Source organism: Gallus gallus, chromosome 5 (genome assembly GCF_016699485.2).
Source record: "Gallus gallus isolate bGalGal1 chromosome 5, bGalGal1.mat.broiler.GRCg7b, whole genome shotgun sequence".
NCBI classification, from domain to species: Eukaryota; Metazoa; Chordata; class Aves; order Galliformes; family Phasianidae; genus Gallus; species Gallus gallus.
In genome coordinates, this window is record NC_052536.1 from 15,049,540 (window position 1) to 15,070,769 (window position 21,230).

General features: G+C 44.3%; 1 protein-coding gene across 16 annotated transcripts in view; it reads right to left on the reverse strand.

The window, feature by feature from the left end:
• Positions 1 to 21,230, reverse strand: part of TSPAN4 (tetraspanin 4) — a 395,182-nt gene that overhangs the window by 184,669 nt on the left and 189,283 nt on the right. Inside the window, exon 1 of one of the 16 annotated variants that reach the window (XM_046942332.1) lies at positions 18,441 to 19,816. The exons of the other annotated variants lie outside the window; for them this stretch is intronic. The gene's annotated coding sequence lies outside the window, so the exon portion shown is untranslated. Of the gene's footprint in view, positions 1 to 18,440; positions 19,817 to 21,230 lie in introns of those variants that run through there. 16 annotated transcript variants of the gene reach the window in all.

A 21,230-nucleotide genomic window follows, 5' to 3' on the forward strand; every position in this document is an offset into this window, starting at 1 on the left:
GCATGTAACAGACTCCAATTTGGTATATTTACTGTAAACTTGGTATCTACAAGTTCACAAGCAGCTGCCTTTTAAGGCTATCTGGGTAAGAGAAAAGGTCAAAATCACTCCATTTTACAATGTGGAAGGAAAACAGCAACTCCCAAGGAAATCCAATCCTTAACATAAGTGGAATACCCTGTAAAGCCAGGATGTGGGGTGAGACAAGGAGTTTCCAAACGCTGCTTCTAAATGAAGTCCGTTCTTCATTCTTTTCTGCATCCATTCTTCAAATGGATGCAGAAGAACACCTGCAGTAAGCAGGGCTTCTGCATGGCCATGATGGGTACATTTCCCCCCGCCTCCTTCCACCACCAACGCTGAGCACACCGCACTGAAATGATAACTTTGTAAGGACACTTAAGAGCAGAATTCAGCCCTCGAGTTGTTACTGTTCCTGCTCACTCTGGTATCGGCATGTTAAAAGGGGCAGGGACATGCTGGCACAGAAGGTTAAGCCCTTGCAGGCACACATAACCTTTGGTAGCTTGAGCCTAAAATCCCAGCCTGGGCCTTGTGACTTCTGTTCACCTCTGTTTTCCATTCACTTACCCTTTCACTGGTTGCATCTGTGTATTCCCATCCTGGGGCCAATCCATATTGATTCTCCGGCACAAGAAGCAAAGCACTGCACAGCCTCACCAGCACAGCTTAATGCGCATTGATTTTGGTGGGACACTACCATGTGTGCTGTAACAGCTCTGCTTCTTTCCCTGTTACACCTCAAAAGCTCTCCCTCCTTTCTCAGTGGTACACAGTGTTTCTGGACCCCAAACCACCACCTATTTTCATACCACTTTGGATCAGGCTTTTATTTTACCCACTGAGCGCTGCTTTCCCTTTCTGCTCCACGATCTCACTCTGTCACACATGCAAACTCTGTCCCCTTCAGGTCGCACTAATGCAGCCACTAGGTCACCTCCTCATTAATTTAGTCCTCATTAGTCCTTAATGGTTGCGCCTGCTTTCCCTAATGCTTCCTGTCACTGTCTTCAAAACTCAGTACCTGCTCCAGCCCTGCAATGAGACAGCCCACTCAGCAGCCTGCTCTTGAGCGTCCCATAAAAGCTGTAAAGAAGAGAGCCATAAAATAAGTTCTGCTAGGAATGACTACTAAAATATACCGTGTTAATACAGGGTATGTGGCTGGCAGCCAGCACTGTTCTGCAACGAGGGGGCCTGCAAAAGCACGCACGAGAGGTTATACTCAAACACAATAGTTTCAGTCAACTAAACAGCTAAGATTAAACGTTACTACGAAAGGGGGGAAAGTACTGGGGTTACAGCACCACAATCAAAAGGGCGGCCACTTGAGTAATTCACTCCAAATGGTTAATTCTCGTTTTCTTGTACGTAAATTGATCACCGTGGAAAAGCACTAATCGAAACCATCTGCAGCTGCCTGTCCCCCTCAGCAATGTGCCCAGCCAACAGTCCCTTCTCTTTTTGGCTCCTGCCCAACACGCTCTTAACACTCCAGCAGCTACTGCTTGGTTGGGTTCAATTCGGCAACAGAGGCTTTATAAAATCATACGTCTTCCAAAGACTAATGGGAACAGTTCCTCTTCTGGCCTGAGGGTGAACCAAAGTTCAGGGCCAGGCTGGCGGTGCTGGTGAAGAGAACAACACACTCCTGATGGAGCCCTTCATTTGTTTGCTTCCCTGTATTCCTTTTGCATGAACGTAGAGCTGAGAGGGAATCTCACCTACGTCCCTCAATATCTGAAAGGAGAGTGGAAAGAGGAGAGAGCAGGCTCTGCTCAGTGGTACCTGGTGCTAAGACAAGAGGCAGTAGATACAAACTGACACACGGGAGGTTCCCTCTGACCATCAGGCGGCACTTCTGTGCTGTGTGGGTGCTGAGTGCTGGCACAGATGTCCCAGAGAGGCTGTGGGATCTCCTCCTTGGAGATCTCCATAAGCCACTCTGGGCCAGAGCAACATGGAGGGCCTGCCCACCTCAGCCACCCTGGGATTCTGTGCAGGAGAATGCCAGACTTCCTCAGCTGACACAACATAAAGAACTTCAGATATTCACAGCTGCATTTGCAACTTCTTTAAAGATTTACTAATGCTTCCAACAAAACTTTGACAAACACTTCCTTCAGAAGCAATTTCACTTACGTAGCAGACTGAGGGTTGTTTGGGTTTTGTGAGTTGTTGGTTTTTTTCCCCATTTTCTTTCTTTTTTTCTTCAGAAATAAGGAAATCTGCATGAATTAAAAAGGATCTTCCATACTTAATAGCTCATCTCCTTCTGCTCACATGCCACCTGAAGTCATGATCTTTGGTTTATGGCACAATTAGTTGCTATGGAAATAACATAATCAGATACAGAGAAAATATTTGGGCTATGATTTGCAATGTTCTTTATTTAAACCTGTGCACAAGTTACTTGTGCAGAAACCTCGCTGCCTTTCACATGCCCTCATCTGCATAATAACTTTCATCACCTCTGCTGTGCATTCAGACGTAATGGTATTGCTACATGCACGACTCACACTTAAGGCATTCTTCACCCATATTTGAGCATCAGCACGTTCAAAGAGTAATGAGAGTGTCCATGCATGCAAGTGAGCCATTGTCAAGTCCAAATTAACATCAACAACAAAAACTGTCTGTAAAAAACTGACTTGGGATTGGGGCTGTACACCCTGTGTACCACAGAACTACTTTCCCATTTGTGCTTTCTGTGCTTTTGACACCCTACCCTTTGCTAATTATTTCCTTTTCTCAATCACAGAGCTTTTAAGCACGGAGATTCCCCGTTGCCCCAGCAAATTCTGCTTACTTCTAAGTCCTGGATTGAGGGAGGATCACTGCTCCAGATGAAAGACAAGCAGTGCCAGCCGCTGAACTCAAGAAGCAGGAGCTTCTGCCAACGCCCTCCCTAATAAAGAATGAAGGAACAGAAATAAAGAATACACCTGACACCCTGCACCAGATGAGTTGTGGCCCACAGAAAACCTTTGTCAGGACCTATCTTTGCGGTGTCAGCAGGTCTTAGCAGCACAAATGCAATTTATGTGCTAGTTTTCTTAAAATCAGGTTACATTCTCTAACCTGAGAGATCAGCTGACGTTCAAAGAAACATTGCTTCAAACACATGCGTGGCACTCAGGATCTTTCTGTCAAGTATAAAGCAATCAATCAGACACAAAAATCTTTCAACTACACACAGCTCTGATAGCTTCCAAAAGAAAGTATTTTAAAGCAGAAGCAAATAAAACACTGACTTAAAAAAAATAAAAAAAAATCAAAGGTTCATCAATGTTCCCTACCAACTGTTTGCTTTTTAACATCTTCATGGATTTTTCCCTGAAAATTCAAAATGGATTGTCTTCTTGCCTTGCACCATTAGAGCAGGGCTGGGGATGCAAACACAAAGATAAATTGCTCTAAGTAATTTCAGCTGTCTTCCCAAGGCAACGAAGGCCCAGCAATGTTCACTGATCTCACAGGGCTCCAAGTGCTCAGCATGTTTGAGAATCAGGTCACGGTGAGCCCGTTTCCGCAAGGTGCTCAACCACAATTTTCACTGTATTGAGATATACGCGTACTAAAACAGTAAGCACACACTTAATGCTTTTGTGAGCAGGACTGCACATCAGCCTGAGAAACATCTAAAAGGCTGCAGATGGAGCTGGACTCTGCATACAGCTGCTACAACAGAAAGAACTGCTCCTTGAGCACACGTCTTTGAGGCTGATGCTTCTCAGACCTACCAGCAAAGCTGGCAGGGAGAGGCCCTCACCAGAACAAGAGAAGTTTGTTCAGCTGGCTGGAAATGGGGCCGGGAGCTCCCCTGCCAGCAGCAGTCAGAAGATTTGAGTAAGTACACTGAGACCTAAGGGCAGCTAGAAATATCATACCTGCTTCTGGCATTACTGGGTCTTGCTGCCATCTTACTCCTCAGATTCAAAAAACCTCTGCTTCCTTCTAGGTCCCTTAGGCTCCTTCCAAAATCCTACCTTAAAGATAAATAAACTTCTGATTCTGAAAAGCCCTGAAAATAAGATCCCCAAGGGAGGAACAGCTCTCCCTTTCATCTTGAAAAAAACCCAGTAACTTCTAGGAATTAGCAAAAGGTTATTATATGTTACAACACACAAGTACTGTCACACCAACTCAGAAGGCATTCCTTACAACATAAGCTGTGCCAGAGAGCTTAAAATTAAAACTGAAATATTAAAGAGACCGCAGCAAATTAAGTGTATTTGAAAAGGAATAATAAACAAAAACACTAGGTGGCCTTCCAATACTTGGAAGGAGCATATAAACAGGAGGGATATGACTGTTTACAAGGGTAGAGAGTGATAGGACAAGGGGGAACAGTTTTAAACTGAAACAGGGGACGTGTAGGTTCGATACTAGGAAGAAGTTTTTCACACAGAGGGTGGTGACGCACTGAACAGGTTGCCCAAGGAGGCTGTGGATGCCCCATCCCTGGAGGCATTCAAGGCCAGGCTGGATGTGGCTCTGGGCAGCCTGGTCTGGTGGTTGGCGACCCTGCACATAGCAGGGGGGTTGAAACTTGATGATCATTGTGGTCCTTTTCAACCCAGGCCATTCTACGATTCTAGGACTCTATGGTACGATGATGAAATGTTTAATATTAAAATGGAATGGACCTGTGCACAGAAAATGCAAGCAGACATATCTATATATTATCAACCATTATCCCTTTTCCTTGATGTTGTAAAGAATTGCGGGGCTTTTATCATCCCACGTGCTAACAGCAAACAGCAGTGGATCTCTTATCGTTGACATCTCTGTACCCATTCAAGCAAAAAGAGAGGAGCTTCTGCTATCAGAAAAAGAATTTACGGGCAGAAGCACAAGCTTTGCCTTTCTGCTTTGCCATTCTCAGCATTCATAACACTCCAAGTCAGACATAACTTCAGACATACCCTCAAGTAGAGTTTTTTAAACAGATAACACACACAGGTAAACAATTTAAAACCACAGCCAAGGATTTGCTCCTAGAAGATATATTAGTGAGCATAATAGTGATAACACATTGAATAAAAATGCTTTCTTAAAAGAAAGAGAATCATCTGCACTGGAAACCATATATCTGTATTTGCTTGTTCACATCATCACAATCTGGCTCTTTATATTTCACTGTCAAAATCTAAGTAAGCCATTTCCCTATGGAATGGCACAGCTAACAGAGAGGGAAAAGGCACCTGTACTTTACAGCAACAGAGGTGTGATACCTTTTTTGTAAACGTACCTAAATTCATTCACCAAAGATAATACAGAGGTTCTAATTCAGTAAAGTTGAGCTGTCCAAAACAACACTAAACTCATCCCTATTTGTAAGAGCACTTGGCGGTATTTAAATTTAATGACAGTGCTTTACTTGAACAGAACTAAGGATATATCAGAGTCCTTTAAAGATAAGGAACAAAAGATATTAAATGTTTGAATTCAGGTGCTCTCACTGGAAAGGTTCCTACAAAGTACCTGCAGGCTTCAAAGCCCTCACCTGTTCCGCTCACAGGCTGAGATTCTGGATTTAAAGCCAATGTATTGGTTTTCATCAGCATCTCAGATATCCCTGCCCTGTAGGAAACATTTGGCACAGGACCTGTGCAAAATTTAATCCTGCTCAATCTAAGCCCCAGCATACGTTAACCTGCTGAAAATGCAAGGTCAATCTCTGCTGCGGTCTGACCTCTAAGCAGTTTGTTTGTCACGTTATATTCACGAGGATTTTTATGAGGGTAGGTTTACATTTAAAGAAAACCACTTCTGCATCAGATCACTACGAAGCCAGCTGAGAAGTGACTGGGAGCGTTTCCACAAGGAATGATGGCTCCTCCCTGATGGGAACCAGTGTGACGGCAGCTGTTAGCCCTGTGCTGAGCACTGGCAGGTCTGTGCCCGGCCTCCACTGCTCCTGCAATCACAAACTCTGTGAAGAAGGGAACCGAGCCAAAGTCAGCTTTGACAAGATGGTGGTGCAAATCTGATTTTCCCCCACTGCAAACCCACGTCTCGTGCAGCTGGAAGCTGACAGCTTCAGATGAGAGGAATTTATCATTATTATTTTAGTGCGAGAGCAGTTCACTGATTGCAGCTTGACAACTCGAGTTAATTACTTGATGAAGGGTCTGCCACACACTGCCCGGCTCCACATCTGTGGACAACGACAGTCAGCAGAACGAAATCCATACTTAAAAGGTCTTTGGTCTTTTTAATCCTAAGCTTAAAATCACAAAATCCACGTAACAAAACGTGCAGATCAGGGGAATTACACCAGAGGTTCCCGTTTCCCCAGCCCTTGGGACAGCCCGGTCTCTGCAGCTCACTGAATCTCATAAACACACCTCACTTCAAAAGCATCCTCTCTCCTTCCTGGAGTCCCAGCAGTTCTCAAGATAGCTGCTTGGAACTCAACCTGGCCACACTCCCTGATGGCTGCTTTCCCATCAGGTAAATAACTTGCAAGCTTTCGCCTGCTTCTGCCAAACACCAGGTGGGATTTACCAACTTTGTCAAAGAGATTACGTCAAAACTGCCTGGTCTTACCTGTTAAATCAGCGCATGGAACCCGTGTGCTATTTTACAGCCAAGCCAGCAAAATGCTGAGACTCTTTAAGAAGAAGCCATATGAAATAATACACAATGCCATCATCCTAACCTCCTGAGAAGCGGTGACGTGCAAATAGCATGGAAAGCTGGCTGGGAAGGGAGCCCCACGGGGCCAGAGCCACTGAGTGCTGAAGGAAGGGGAAACACACCTCACACTGGGAATTAGAACTGGTCACTGCCAGTAAACCAGGAGCCTTATACATGTGGCAGCTGCTGCAGAAATGAAGCCAGACTCCACCTGTGACTATAGCGTATAGCTCGAAATCTCTGTGTGTCCCCAGTTCTTCACATAGACAGAAAAAAAAAAAACATTTTTTTTTCTTTTCTCTGTCTTCCTCCCATCACCACACTTTGCACTTTCCAGAACAAAGGCTGTTTTCGTCTCTTTCTTATTTTTTTAAACTCATCACCTATGAAAATGTACTGCACTTTGAGGTGCTCTCTTAAATCTGAAACGTGGCACATCTGACCTGTGGTCAATCAGAAGACGCTGGAGAGTAATCAAGAGAAAGGAGGCTGCCTCCTTTAACGGATGGTAACAAGTTTGAAGACGAGCAGCTCTCATCATTAGAAGTGATGAGCAGAGTGTAACAGCAGTCATCTCACCTAGGGCTCCCAAAATCCAGAAAGCACTGCAGGGAAAGACACGTAACTACAGACAGACGTAGGAGGAAGTATTTAGTAAGAGATGTGCATAACAAACAGAGAAGGCTGGGTTCAGAAGCCACTACAAGGCTTGACTAGTTTAATTCTGGTGTGCTTTAGTCTTCATTCACCCACATACAGACTCCGATAATAGTGCCTCTAATTTCTCTGACAAACTTTTCAGTCCTCGATCTCTGCTTCTCAACTCTTCAAGTACCATGAAAGTGGATGCAGATTTTGTTGTATCTCTAGGACTACCTCATCTCAGTTTGAAAGCAACTCAAAGGAATGGATTTGCACAACTTTGCCACGATTTCAGCTCATTTTCAACTCCAATGAGAGCTGTGCTTTATTCTGCCTTCACTAAGTTGTTACAGGAAATCCTAAGGCCTGGAGCACCTCCCACACGAGGAAAGGCTGAGTAACCTGGGTCTGTTCAGCCTGGGGAAAGGAAGACTGAGAGGGGAATACAATTAAATGTTTATAAATATCTAAAGAGAGGTAGAAGGCAAATGGATGAGGCCAGGCTCTTCTCAGAGGTAAGCAGCAATAGGACAAGGAGTAACTTGAACATAAGAAGTTTCATCAAATATGCAGAAGAACTTCTTTACAGTAAGGATGATGGAGCACTGGAACAGGTTGCCCAGAGAGGTTGTGGAGTCTCTCCTTCTATGGAGATATTCAAGACCCACCTCTTGGACACCTCTCAGTGCAATCGACTGTAAGGAACTGCTTTAGCAGGAGTTACACTCAGTCTCTTGAGGTCCCTCCCAACGCCTACAAATCTGTGATTCTGTGAATCAGAACAGCACAGGAGTAGTGCACAGCTTTAAAACAGCTGCTTGTGACATCTCAGCACCTCCAGGTCAGAGGTGTTAGTATACAATAAACAAGCTTATAAAACCAGGTTGAAGAGGCTAGAAGGATGCCCACGGTTGTCCCCAGCCAGCTGTAAATCCCTGTGCTATCAGCAGGGCTAGCCAAGATTTTTTTTGTGGAACCAGGTTACTGATGTCCTAATCTCAAATTCTCCACCAAACCTACAGTGCTGTTGGCTGCTGCCACGTTTGAACAGGTAAGATCTGGGTCAATTCCTTAGGCAACAGGGCAGAAGAGATGCAGTTCCATGCATTAACTTCCATAGTCTTTGAAGAGGTATCTGAATACTGTCCAGAAATTAATTACTTGGCATGACAAGCTCTGACAATTAGCTAACCAAACTGCTTGATGGTAGGATTTTAGAAACACGTTGTTCAAGGAGGAAACTCTGGAACATGGAGTGCTGCTGTCATAACAGGCAAAGCTGTCAGAGAAGTGTACCACCAGGACAGTGCTGCAGGCTTCAGGATCACAGCTGCAAGGAAAAGACAAGATCCCAGAGGATAAGGATCTAACTACATCTGCATTCCACAACCATCCATCCAGGAAAGCTGGAAAAGAAGAGGACCTGGGCCTTCTGACCACCATAGGGCCCTCTTGAAGCAGTAATGTGAGCAGTGCCAGCACTGGCTCTTGCCAGGGCTGGAGGAGGTCATTTCCATCACACTGTGTTCAGCACAGATCATGGAGCAGCCTGCAAATCCAGCCCATCTGGGCATGGTGTGACAGCCAGCCCAGTGCCTTAGACACTGCGGGGACCCCAAACTGCACTGTCTCCAAAGTCCCACATGTGCTTACTACAAGGAACCCTGAGGGCTGCTGCTCTTTCCCCTTGCCACCAAGCTCTGCCAAATGTTTTTTTCCTGCACAGAAGTGTTTGTGCAGTTTTCCCTCTCGGCAGCTGATGGAAAGCGCTGTTTCACTCTCTCAGCCCTCACCTGCTTTTGGAAACAAAACAACGCTCCCGCTTCCTCCGCTTCCTGCTTATCTCCCTTCTAGGCAAACAGAAGAGATGAAAATGCACAGATTTCAGGATAGTAAATACCCAGTGAGTGACTTGACAGCAAGTAAATCAGCATTTTGTAGCGTTCATGGCAACAGCTTCTGGCATCACAGAAGAAATAAAATTCATTAGACAACAAATAAACGATAACCTTGTATTTACAAGGCAGACTTTCAACGTAGCCAATTATTTCATACGTAATGACGATGAAAAGTCTTGTGCTCCTGTTCACAGGTCTCTGAAATCACTGGGTTTTACCAGCGTAGCAGCTCTTATGAAAGAGGATCAGGGAATGTATTAAATAGGGAAGACTGGTTTCAGTGGAAGCTGTGTGCCCGCTTCCCTGCTACGTGTGGGAAAATCTTCTGTCTCTTCACAAGACCTGACAAACATATTTCAGTCACAAAATTCGCTTTGCAATTTATTTTCATCAGATGTCATTATCTGCATTAGTTGGCATTTTCTTTTCCTTGACTGGATGATTCTCTGGGCCTTCAGGAGGTTTTCAAGAAGCTTCTGTAAATATTTCCAGTACATACACTTCGAATCAATGTATACATTAATGACCACATATCATCCTTAGGTTGGAATTCATCAGGGCTGATCTGGGACCTTCTTTAGAACCAGGGACCAAACCCCTACCTAGAGAGGTGCACTGAAGCTGCGTTCCCCAGCACCAGAACTGCTTTAGTGCCATGTGCTAATGAACTGTCAAGTTTTAAATGAACCCCTCAGAGGTTCATGCTCCTTGGCCACAATCCAGGTGGCTAAGCAAGACTCTTGACCTCTGCAAGACAACTGAAAGCATTGCATGCGCTTACATCAAATGAGAACACAGCTGACAACCTTAAAATTGCAGGGACTGCATCTCAGCCAAACCAGCTGTTGAGGTATTTTCCCCTAGGAGCATGCTGCCTTCCTCTGTCCTGGTGCCATGGAAAAGATCTGCAGCAGCATTTCTAAGCTGCACCGAGATTTGCTTGCATTTCTCCCTTCCTTTGAGTAGGGGTTGTGCTCTTCTGAATTGGTAGCATGCCATGGCTCAACTTGTGCAGTGTATACGGCTTTGGCACGGGTGAGATCCCCTTCTTCCAAGCTGTCACCAGACTCACTGGACAGCCAGCTGCCACCGGGGCTCAGCATGCACAGAGGAACTGCGAGTGGCACAGCACAGCCTGCCCCTTGCTCCTCCACTTCTGAACACCGCTGGCTCCCTTCTCTCTTCAGCCAAGCAGCCTGTTAGTGCCAGAGGTCACTTCACAATGTTATTTGCTACCTGCCAGTCTGTACTCAAGCCAGCATTCCAGAAGCCAGAACTTTAGATTTATTTTTCCCTTCCAGGCAAAGGGGTGGCAGGACCCTGCCGCTGAGTGCACATTTTGTGCAGCCTCCCGTTGCTTCTGAGAATACCGTATCAGGTTGTTCATCATCACCCTGTAAGCCCTGTTACACAGTGTTTGAAGTGTTTTGGCAAGGTGCATGCTCTGAAAGAAGACTGCCCAGAACAGAGGCACAGTGTAATTCTGCACGGAAGCTTCTGCTCCCCCAACGCAGAGGAGAGGAGATGAGGAGGCATCGCAGCTCTCTGAGCTGGGGACCCACGCAGCCACAGCCCTGAGAAAGTTTCAGCTCTCACTGGGATTTGCCAGCTCAGTGAGTGTTTAGTCCCAAATTCAAATGTTCTTTTTTGTTATCCCTGTCGGGGCCAATCTTGTAGCCACTGAAGCCAGTGGGAGTCAGTGAAGTCAAACTCTGATGAGCCCAAAGAGGCAAATTTCCGAGAAACCTCATAATTTGCAGAGCAATTTAGAGCCATCTCCCCATAGGTGTGAAATAGCTAAATAGCAGACATCTGCAGCTACTTTACTGACAGCCGCCCTTCTATGCTCAACCCACATAGTTAGAGGAAACTGATGTGCCTCTCGATGTGCCAAATGAGACCATTAGGTCTGGCCTTTTGCTAATAAAGGAAGGCAAAGATGGGAATCAGTCTATCCTGCAGATGAAACGACGAGAAGGACTACAACTCTGTCCCCCCAAAATTAGCTAAGCTAGTAGACTGAAGTCAGAAATCACACTCCTAATTCCACCCTTGCTCAAGACCTTCAGCGCAGGTAGGTCCGTTCAGTCCCTGTGCTCCTATGTGGTTTCACCAGACCTTTCATCTCAGACCATCTCCCACCGCGTATTAATACAGAGCTCCCAGCTCCTCGAGATTTCCAGGGATCAGTGCAACGCCACTGGAGATGGATGCGCTGCAGTAATAAGAGCATAATGATAATGAAGAAAACTCAAACCTGACATCTGAGCACAAGCACAGAGAAATAACACAGACTCATGGATACATAAAGCATTCTAAGATGCTTTTTAATATCAGTGGGCACCAGGAAAGAGCTTTTCTGAACAAGAGGCCAACTTTCATGCTAATTACCATTAGAACAACAACTAGTCTTTACTAAAGTGTCTTTTGCTTTTACTACAGGAGCAATTACACGTGGCCAGTCATTCCAGTGTTATTTGCGCTCTGCTCAATCATTGCACTGGCTGGATGAAAACTCTCCTCAACCAGAACAATGTGTATTACAACCTGTGTATTGATTCGATTCCTCCGAGACAGGCCCGCAAATGGAAATGGAGGGCTGCCACATTTCTAGTTCTCCCAGCACTGTCCTAAAATAGTTCACTGATGCAGTATAAGTGAGGGAAAGTAACAAAGTAATTGAGAAATACAGCGCTAAGAGATGATGATAGTGAGAAGGAGAGGTACAGTGTCAAGACATAGGGAATATTCTAGCTCTGCTTAAAGAAACTGCACCTCACAGCTGCATCCCAAAAGCAGTCACTAGCCTTACAAGTAGAAGCAAATAATTTCATTGGATTTGTACATTTCCTAAACACACAACTTTTCCATAGCGGTAACCACTGCATTCCCTTAATGCTGATGCAAAAATACAGCATTGGACCCACTGGCCAAAGGTCAGAGTAAATTCTTTTCTCTTCTGTGCTCCTTTCACAGCAGAGCCCACCCCAAGCCCTGCTCTCCCTTCCCTTTCCCAACAGCCTCTCTCTCAACTTATTCAAGCGTGTATGAGAAAGGAATAAGTTGTTTTCCAGCACAATGACAAGTCTCCACAATGGAAAAGCTCGCTTGTTATAGCTGACAGGTATCTAGGCTGAAATGGTGCAGGCAAACACCTCTGGAACCAACCAGCCAAATGTTAATAATGAAGTTTAGTGGCTCTGCAAGTTATTTCAGGCAAGTCAATGAATGCTTTTACGTGTGCAGGCACTGCAGTACAAACTAACATTCACTAACAAGCTAGCATTTGCAAAAGGCCAAAGGGAAGCTCTGCCACAGCGATACAACAAAATACAAGGACGTGGCAGGTGGATTTAGTTAACAGATGTTACAGCAAGTAAAATACATATGAAATATACATAAACTTCTCTTTTTTTTCCATCCATCTTTGCTACCGACACCTGTGTTATACACTAATATATTTTTTTTGCTCCCAGAAAGATCTTGTTCCATCTACTTTATCAACACATACTTAATAAATCATATTTGACAGCATAAATCATATCTTACTACAAATGAGATTTAAAGGAACCATTCCCTAAATGGAGTTGATAAGCTCAGTAAGGAAGCCACCACTCATGTTAAAATTCAGACCTGTAATACATCAGCATGCATGGTAGATAACAAAAGAACCATGAACAGTCCCACTTAATGCATCTCCACACAGCTTAAAGAAAATATTTCCCTAAATTTCATCAGCGTCTTTCAGAGGAGATAGAAAAGCTCAAAGCCTGAATAGCCTGACAGTTTGGAGCCACGCATCTTACTGCTAAGCGAGAGATGCAAGGCAGCCGGTTTCACAAGGACACCCTGCATTTTGGCAGCAAGTCTAGCTTGCCAGGAGCACTAATGAAGGTTAATTTCTGACTGTGGAGTAAAACAGAGCATGCTCAGTTCAGAGATCTGAATCATACTGCTGCTTCTGATACGTTTTACTGATGACTTCATGCAAAACACAGTGAAACTTTCCTGTGCTTGTTTAGATTTTATATCTAAATGGATCTGTTTCCGTCTCTTTAGACCCCATTCTATAAAACTGGAGCAGAAACAGCCAAACCATTCTCAAAACTGCCTTTTTAACAGTCTGTTGAAATCCTCCTGAAGAAAGATGTTGATGGATTGCAATCACTTGATTCAAAGCCCAAGAAAAGAAAAGCATTATTATTAAATGTGTTCATTCTCCAGTGATTTTGCAGGGCTGCTCCACAGTCTGTGTGCTTTAGCAGGAGAGACCTGCTCTGTACTGCACCATGCGAAGTACCCTGGGGCAAACAACAGCTGTAATTAACTTCTAAATATGACCACTCATATCACAAATCAGGCTGTTTCTGCTTCAGATTGCAAGCATTGTAAAAACAGAAAATAAACCATTTTGTCACTTTCTTCCTCCTGGACCTTAACTACCTCACACCCAAATACCCCCTTCTCATAGAAGTCAGAACTCTCTGGCTCGATACTGATGCTAACCTGCAGAGTACTCTGAAATACATATCCTATTGATGATATTCTGAAAATTAATTACAACAAAACAAAAGTAAAAAAAAAAAATCAAAACAAAAAACATAGAGGCCACCAAGCCCTGCAGGACAGCAGCATCACACGGGAGCTGAACAGTGGCTCCCATTGATGGGAAGACAAATGAGCAGAATCAATGAGCGGAAAAGCCAAGTTTCCAAATGCCCTCTGCTGGCGTCCATTAGCATTACTAAGCATTTCACCCTGTTACAAAATATTTTTTTCAGAAAACTGACTGAAGGTTTGTCATTAGAAGACATCCTGGTTTTACAGTGCTAATAACATCCCTTCTTCCAGCTTTGCTCCAACATCCATCAGAAACCCAAGTGCTGCAGTCTCCCGGTAAACATCATTGGTAGGTTGTCTTTTAGCTGGAAAGCACACCTGGAAAAAGTTTTCAATTGCAGTAGCTTCCAGGGATCCTCACCTGCATTATTTTGATCAGCTGCTGCTCTAGAAGCTGCTGGGAAGTTCTGCTCATCTTCCCGTGTAATAGCAGAGCCACGGGAAGCCATCTGTCATCCCGCTGTGGGATGCAGCATTCCATGGGTTGTTTGGTGGATTTCCAAGCACAGTGGAACCACCAGCTTACTTCCAACATCCCTCCTTGCCCATCCATGTGGAATTTGAAAAAGTCATCAGCAACTCATAGAGTAAGAAAGCCAGATTACAAATCCTTGATGTTCTGGCTGTGAATTACACCTCCTTAAATTTCAGTTACATGAGGACATTGTGTCTGATGGTATTTCCAAGTTACATTTCATTCCACCCCCCCCCCCACCTTTGACAGATAATCTGCAGTATCAGAGAAGATCAACAATTAATAATACAGATTGGGAACATGGATCAGAATGATCCTCAACTGTTTGAAAGAGATGATTATGTCTGCATATTTGCTCTGAAGCACTACAGGGGATGAAAGTACTTCAGACGTGTTTGTTAACAAGTGCTATTGGGAAAAGAGGACACATCTTCCTCCCTTTCACACTGGCCACAGTATGGCCACAACCTGTATCTACACTGGCATAACTTGTGGCCATTCCCTCTAGTCCTATCGCTAGTTAGGCAGGAGAAGAGGCTGACTCCCACCTCACCACAACCTCCTTTCAGGTTGTTGCAGAGGGCAATAAGGTCTCTCCTGAGCATCCTCTTCTCCAGACTGAACAATCCCAGCTCTCTCAGCTGCTCCCCATCAGAGTTGTGCTCCAGACCCCTCACAGCTTCATTGTCCATCTCTGGACACGCTCCAGGGCCTCAATGTCTTTCCTGTAGTCAGGGGCTCAACACTGAACACAGCACTCGAAGTGTGACCCCACCAGAGCTTAGTACAGGGGAGAATCACCTCCTTGCTCCTGCTGGCTGTGCTATTGCTGATACAAGCCGAGATGCTGATGGGCTTCTTGGCTACCTGGGCACACTGCTGGCTTGTGTTCACCTTACTCCCTCTGCTATTTCCAGGCAAACTAAAGCTGAGCTGCAGCAGCCTCCCCTCCCTGCTCAGGGAAAGGAGGCCCCTGTCTTAGCACTCTACCCCTGAAGTGTAATATAACTTGTGACGCACATGAAATCTTTGATGAACCTATAAAAAGACCTTAACAATCAGAAGACCAAAGCCGTTAAGTTAGAAGTGATTATCCAAAATACATATTCAGTAGAACAGCTTTCTTGTGGTACTCCAACTGCAGAACCAAATAAGGCTTACAGTAGCCTTACTTACAGAGGTAAATGATTGAATAAAGCAACTCAGGGCTGTCCATTACAGACACAACCCTTGGTGGGAGAGCACTGTTAAAATGCCTTCATTTCTTTATAGTCGTCTCTAGGCTGGCAAATCTAATTTCCATAGTTTTCCACAGCTGCAGCCCTAATAAATTTCATTGGGGTTTTAGTGCACACAGGAATCAGCCTGGGTTAGTCCTGGAGAGAGGTTTCCAACAGTGGCTTTCCGGATGACGGATCACCTCAGCCTGCCTCTGCTTCAGGACTGGGAACTGACTGTAACCTTGCAGAATAGGATTTCTCTTCTTGTAGCTGATCACTGAGGTAGGGAATGCTGATTTTGTTTTGTTTTAAAAAAAGAAAAGCATGGGCCATCCATAAAAAGCTGTCCCAGCTTACCTTTTTGGTGTTGCTATACTCTGACATCTGTACAGGTGCCAGATTTTAATTTTGTTATCCCCTATCTTATTTTCATTTAAGTGCTTTTTGGATGGGGTAGGACAGTAATTCTGTTTGGTCTGGAAACCTGCGGGGTACCCTCCCTTTCAGAGGGGAAAACAACTTGACCTTCCCATTTTGGTCAAACAGGACATATCTTTAGCATCTTTAGCATTAGAACGCTAGAAAGACATTTGGATTCTGACAAGAAGAACATAGGGAAGAGGATATAGCAGGAGAGGAAGAATAAGAACAACAGTACGCCTTCATTTTGACATTTACAAAGCACATTCCATTCAGTGGATAAGAGGCAGGATAACAATACCTCTAAGCCTGATAAATACTCTTTACCACTCTGGGACAAAACTGCTGTGTGGGCATGTCTTCACTGCAGCACGGTGGCACCTGGGGGTTTCCAAACTTTACGTCAACAGCAGCACAGAAGAGTGCTTAGAAAAGGCTGAACTGAGAACTGAAACACCAAAAAGTCATTTTAAAAGATGAGTTCAGACCAAATCATTCAGAAAATGCTTCCTTAAAGCCTTCTCATCCAAAAGCTGGTTCAAAAGCAGTACTCGAACATTCTCCCATTGAGGCTTTTCAAGGAATTTCAAAGGAAATTGTCTCAATTTGCAAGAAAGAGTATTTTACTCCCCAAATCCCATAAATTCACGGTGGGAGTCCCAAAACTCCAGCTGGGTTCTTTCCTTCTTCTTGAGAAGGAAATTTCAAGAAATTTGCACAGAAACAACAGATTAGAATTTAGGGAACAAACACAGAAAGAAAGAAACCACACGTTCCACCAAAATACACTACATTCCCCTCATCCCTTTTGTTCTGCAGAGATAAAAAGGGAAAATAACCAATAAGGCTGGACAGTAAGATTCAGTGCTGTATCCACAGAGCATTTTAACATGTTCTGAAAAACAAGCCCCCTAAGCTTGCCTCATATTGGGCTCCAAATGAGAAGCATCACTAAGGTATTTTTCCTGATACTGAGCTTTGCAGAATGATTAATAGTGCCTGGAAGATAAAGACTAAAATAAATGGATAACAAGTATTTACAAATATTTACCAAGCTTTGGGTTAAAAATGAAGATACAAAGCGAAATTTCAGGGGGGAAAAAAGTACAAACAAGATGTTTATCACACTGGTGCAAGACCATGGTGGGGGGACCAGTTTGAATAAGAAACTGACACATGATAAATGAGAGGCTGAGAATTAAGCTTGCACAGTAGTAAGGGACTATAGTACTGCCTTCAGCCACATAAGGGCAAGGCATAGAGAAGATGGAGCCAGACCCATCACACAGCTGCACTGTAGCAGAAGAGACAAGGACCACAACTATGCAGTAAGGGAAATTCTCACTAGGTGTTAGGAAGGGGGACATCGCTACAGTCAAACATTAGGACAGGGACCAGGGATAAGGGGAAGCTCCTTCTGTGGGGATGAAGGAAGTATTTAAGACTTAAAGAGTCCCTAAGTGAGCAATCCAACATAACTTCGAAGCTGGCCATGCTTGGAGCAATGACCCACATTCTTTTCTGATCCCATGATCTATGAAAAAGTTAGGGCTGCATAAGGCAGCAACATGAGCTGAATCAGGCTGTATACTGGGAGCAAGGCAGGAGGCAAAGCACTAAAAGCACCAGTGTTTTGGAAGAAGAGTGTGAAAAAACAGGCTGTCTGAGAGATGGAGGATGGACCTACTGTATCTTGGACTGCATTTCAAGTATTAAATGAGGAATTTATTATTACTGAGAGTTAAGTCATTTAACAGACAGCATGAGAAACTTCAGAAGAAATAAGCACTGGGGGAAAACGTATACAGAGACTTTACAAAAACTCACCAAAACATGGTTACAAATTGTACATTGCTTGTCACAGAAGGGACCTAGAGAGTTTAAATACAGCCACACAGGCGCAGACTATTTACACAGTCATGTTTAAGAACGAAGATATATGGTGGAAAACCTTCATACCCAGATTGTAGAATGAGGGACCAGGCCCAAAGGAGTATCAATCACTATAAATGGGTGCACTTTAGTTGACCTGAGATGTATATAAAGTACAAACTGACAAAGTTAGAAGTATTGTATGCTGATAGCTCTGCAAAAGTACGACCCATAAATTGCAGAGAAGTAACACCACCATAGATCAGACAGAGTTGTAGAGTTTAAAAACATAAAAATATCACAGGATTTTTCAGCCATTCCTATTCACAGAGTACTTGTAGAACACCAGACACAGTGACCATGAGAACTGAAAGACAGAGAATGCTTCATTACAAACTCAGCTCTTCCATTTGGTGAGAATGAGAGATTCAAAAGGCTAACAGATGCGAGTGGCCTGGGCCTAAAATCACGATGACAGCTGTTTACAGAGCACTGAGATCTTCTGGGGAAACAGCACAACAGAACAGTACAAATTGGTATCTTGTCTGACCTCGAGCCCTTGTAAAAGCACCACAGAGAGGCAGCTCTAAAATACTTTAGAAGGCATTTAACATCCCTGATGCTCACCTTTCTGATAGCAATTATACTTCCTTCTCTCTCTCGCTCCTGACCTGCAGTGAAGAATGTAAAAAAAAAATGTGTGTCATGATCCTATGAATGCTCCTCACTGGGAGCTTTTAGGAGAGGTCATTATTGTTACTGACATCTGACATATAAAAACATTGAAGCACAAATAAGGAAAGACCACTCAGGTGAGCAGCGAAAAAGGCAGGGATAGAGACAGTGCCCTGTATCTCAGCAGTTTCTTATTCATTTGATCAACATACATTTTACTGCTCATCACTTCTCTGTTAGTCTAGATCAAGCAGGAACACAAAATGAGACAGCTCATCAACAGCATACCTTTTCCACTTGCTGCAGCTACACTTATATTTCATCCAATGCATACTGATGATACATCCCGTGTGACCGGGCTCTTTTCTCTACTGCTGGAGTGACACTGAAAATTTCCATACTAGATAACTAACAGATTATCTTTTGGTACTTTTCCTCTAATACAATAACTGCTTCCTTCCACAGCATGCTTAACTCCCATTTATCCATAGGCCAGACTTGAATATCCCTATTGATTTGGCTTAGACTCCCATCAACAGAAGGAGAAAGGGAATTTATGGGGCTAGGTTGCTGGGGACTAGCAGGGATTACTAGCAGGAAATGCTTTGATGGCAGCAGGGAATAACAGAAAATAGTCTGTGCAAACACTGTCACTGTAATAAGCAAGAGGCAATTCTACATACTGGTGAGCTCATCTTTTAATTGCCTTGAAAGCTAATGCTTGACCTCACAGAAGTGATTGCAATAAAGATCGTTTCACTACAGAATATGCATCCACTGCATCACCACTGATTAAAGAATGTAAATTAAGGGAAATTGTGACTTCTAGAAATAGATGTCAAGCTCCATATTAGTTGAGAGTCCAGGGAAGTCAAGCTCAACAAGTTCAAAGGGAAGGAACGTGGTGCTATTTCCAACTTTCACCATTAAGACACAAATTTGCCAGGCAAGGGAAATGTGCCGTGCACCTGCTGCCTGTGACAAGAGTTTGCTGGTGTTAATACTTCATGCACAGCTGCTTCCATCTAAGAAGCCAAGAGGAAGTCCAAGATCTCACAAAGGCACATTCCAAAGTATAATGCCACCGGCGACATGTCAGAGCCACAATTGACCTAAGCATCCATGTAACACAAGAGGTATGCCCGGCTCCAGTCTCAACCACATGGCAGACTTTCCTGACAGGGTGGCACGAGGCAGCTTTTGCTGGCATCTCCCCACACTGCTGCACCCAAGGGGGCTGTTTTTTCTGGGCTAAGGTTATATTCTCCTATCCCTTTGGAAGGACAAATCAGGTGTTTTCAACGCATCAAAAAAAAGTTTGCTTTCCCTTAAGCAGCTCTTTAAAGTGGCTACTTTGAATCTACTGCTATGGAAGGCACCCAAACACTAGCCCATACTTGGATATCTTGTAGCTCACAACACCAACTGCATACCAAGGCAGCCCCGCTCCACCAGCACTATGAGGGGCCACAGCTACCAGGGGATAACTGAGCCTGCCACCTCCCTCAGCTCTGCAGGACAATTCATGCAGGGTCCAAACCATTATCTGCATTTATGACCCCCATTAGAACCAGCAGCTCCTACTCAATGATGCATCTGATAAATCACCTCCAGCTCCGTCTATCATAATCCCTGTTGGTGAGCTCAGCTGCATGTGGTGTGATACAGCCACTGGCATATCTGCTAGGTCTGCCTCCCAGAAGCTCTGATTATACTGGGACATTTCATGAAGCAAACACCTGACTCACTACAACCACCATCCAGAAGCCACTCAATTCATTTCACATCCCCAAAGAAACATCAAATCCAACAACTGATTTGCAGTGGCCTCAAAGCAGCTGAAGTAACAGACTCTGTATTTCATTATAAGCTGCTTAAGCCCATGCATTCCCATCTGCAGCCACGCTGCCTTTCTCTGGAGCTGCACAAATACATTAAGGTCATTGTCAAAACAATAGGATGTTGTCATCCTGGATCAGCTGAATAGAGACGGCAAGTAAGCAGTACCTGCATGGGAGAGCAGACAACAAGGGGCTTCAGAGAAAGCTGACTTCCTTTTTTGACAAAGGTGAAAATGCCCAATTTTTTCTAAGCAAACTCCAATGGTCTGGGATGTTTTTAGCAGGCAGTGACCAAAGGACAGCATTTAAATTGCCTCGGTGCCTGCTGCAGTGGGGCAGAACAGCATGCTACAGATGCCAGCACAGCTACTAACAGTTGCTCGCATACAAAAGCATGCCGAATAGAGCCAGTACTTTAAGAAAGGAATCCAGGTGGTTTTCTATCTTTGCTTTTGCACCAAAGTAGAAAATTATTGGCCAGATCAGACTATGATAACAAGGCCAATTTCAGCTGCACAGGACTCTGCTCTGTCCTGGGGTTACTGCCTTCTAGGTGACATTTTTGAGTAAAAAATCCCAGACCTTGTGCATGTGAGAGTTCTGCTGCAACAGACGCATGGAAACCACAATTATTCAGCAACAAATGGTTACAGAAAAACACAGCAGTGACAACAAAAATCCACTACCAAGCTGCCAAAGCAGTAAGAAGCACAGAAGCAAGATCTGCTTTGATACGACCACACTCAATTAGCAATTTCATCCCCTCTATATGCCTGGTATGTGCATATAAATAAGCATCTGTGAACATGATGCCTTCCTGGAGGCTCAGTGTCAGCAGGACTTTGGAACACACAGATCTCCACCCAGGTTCAGGCGTTGGAAAGATGCAGCCAGCAGCTGG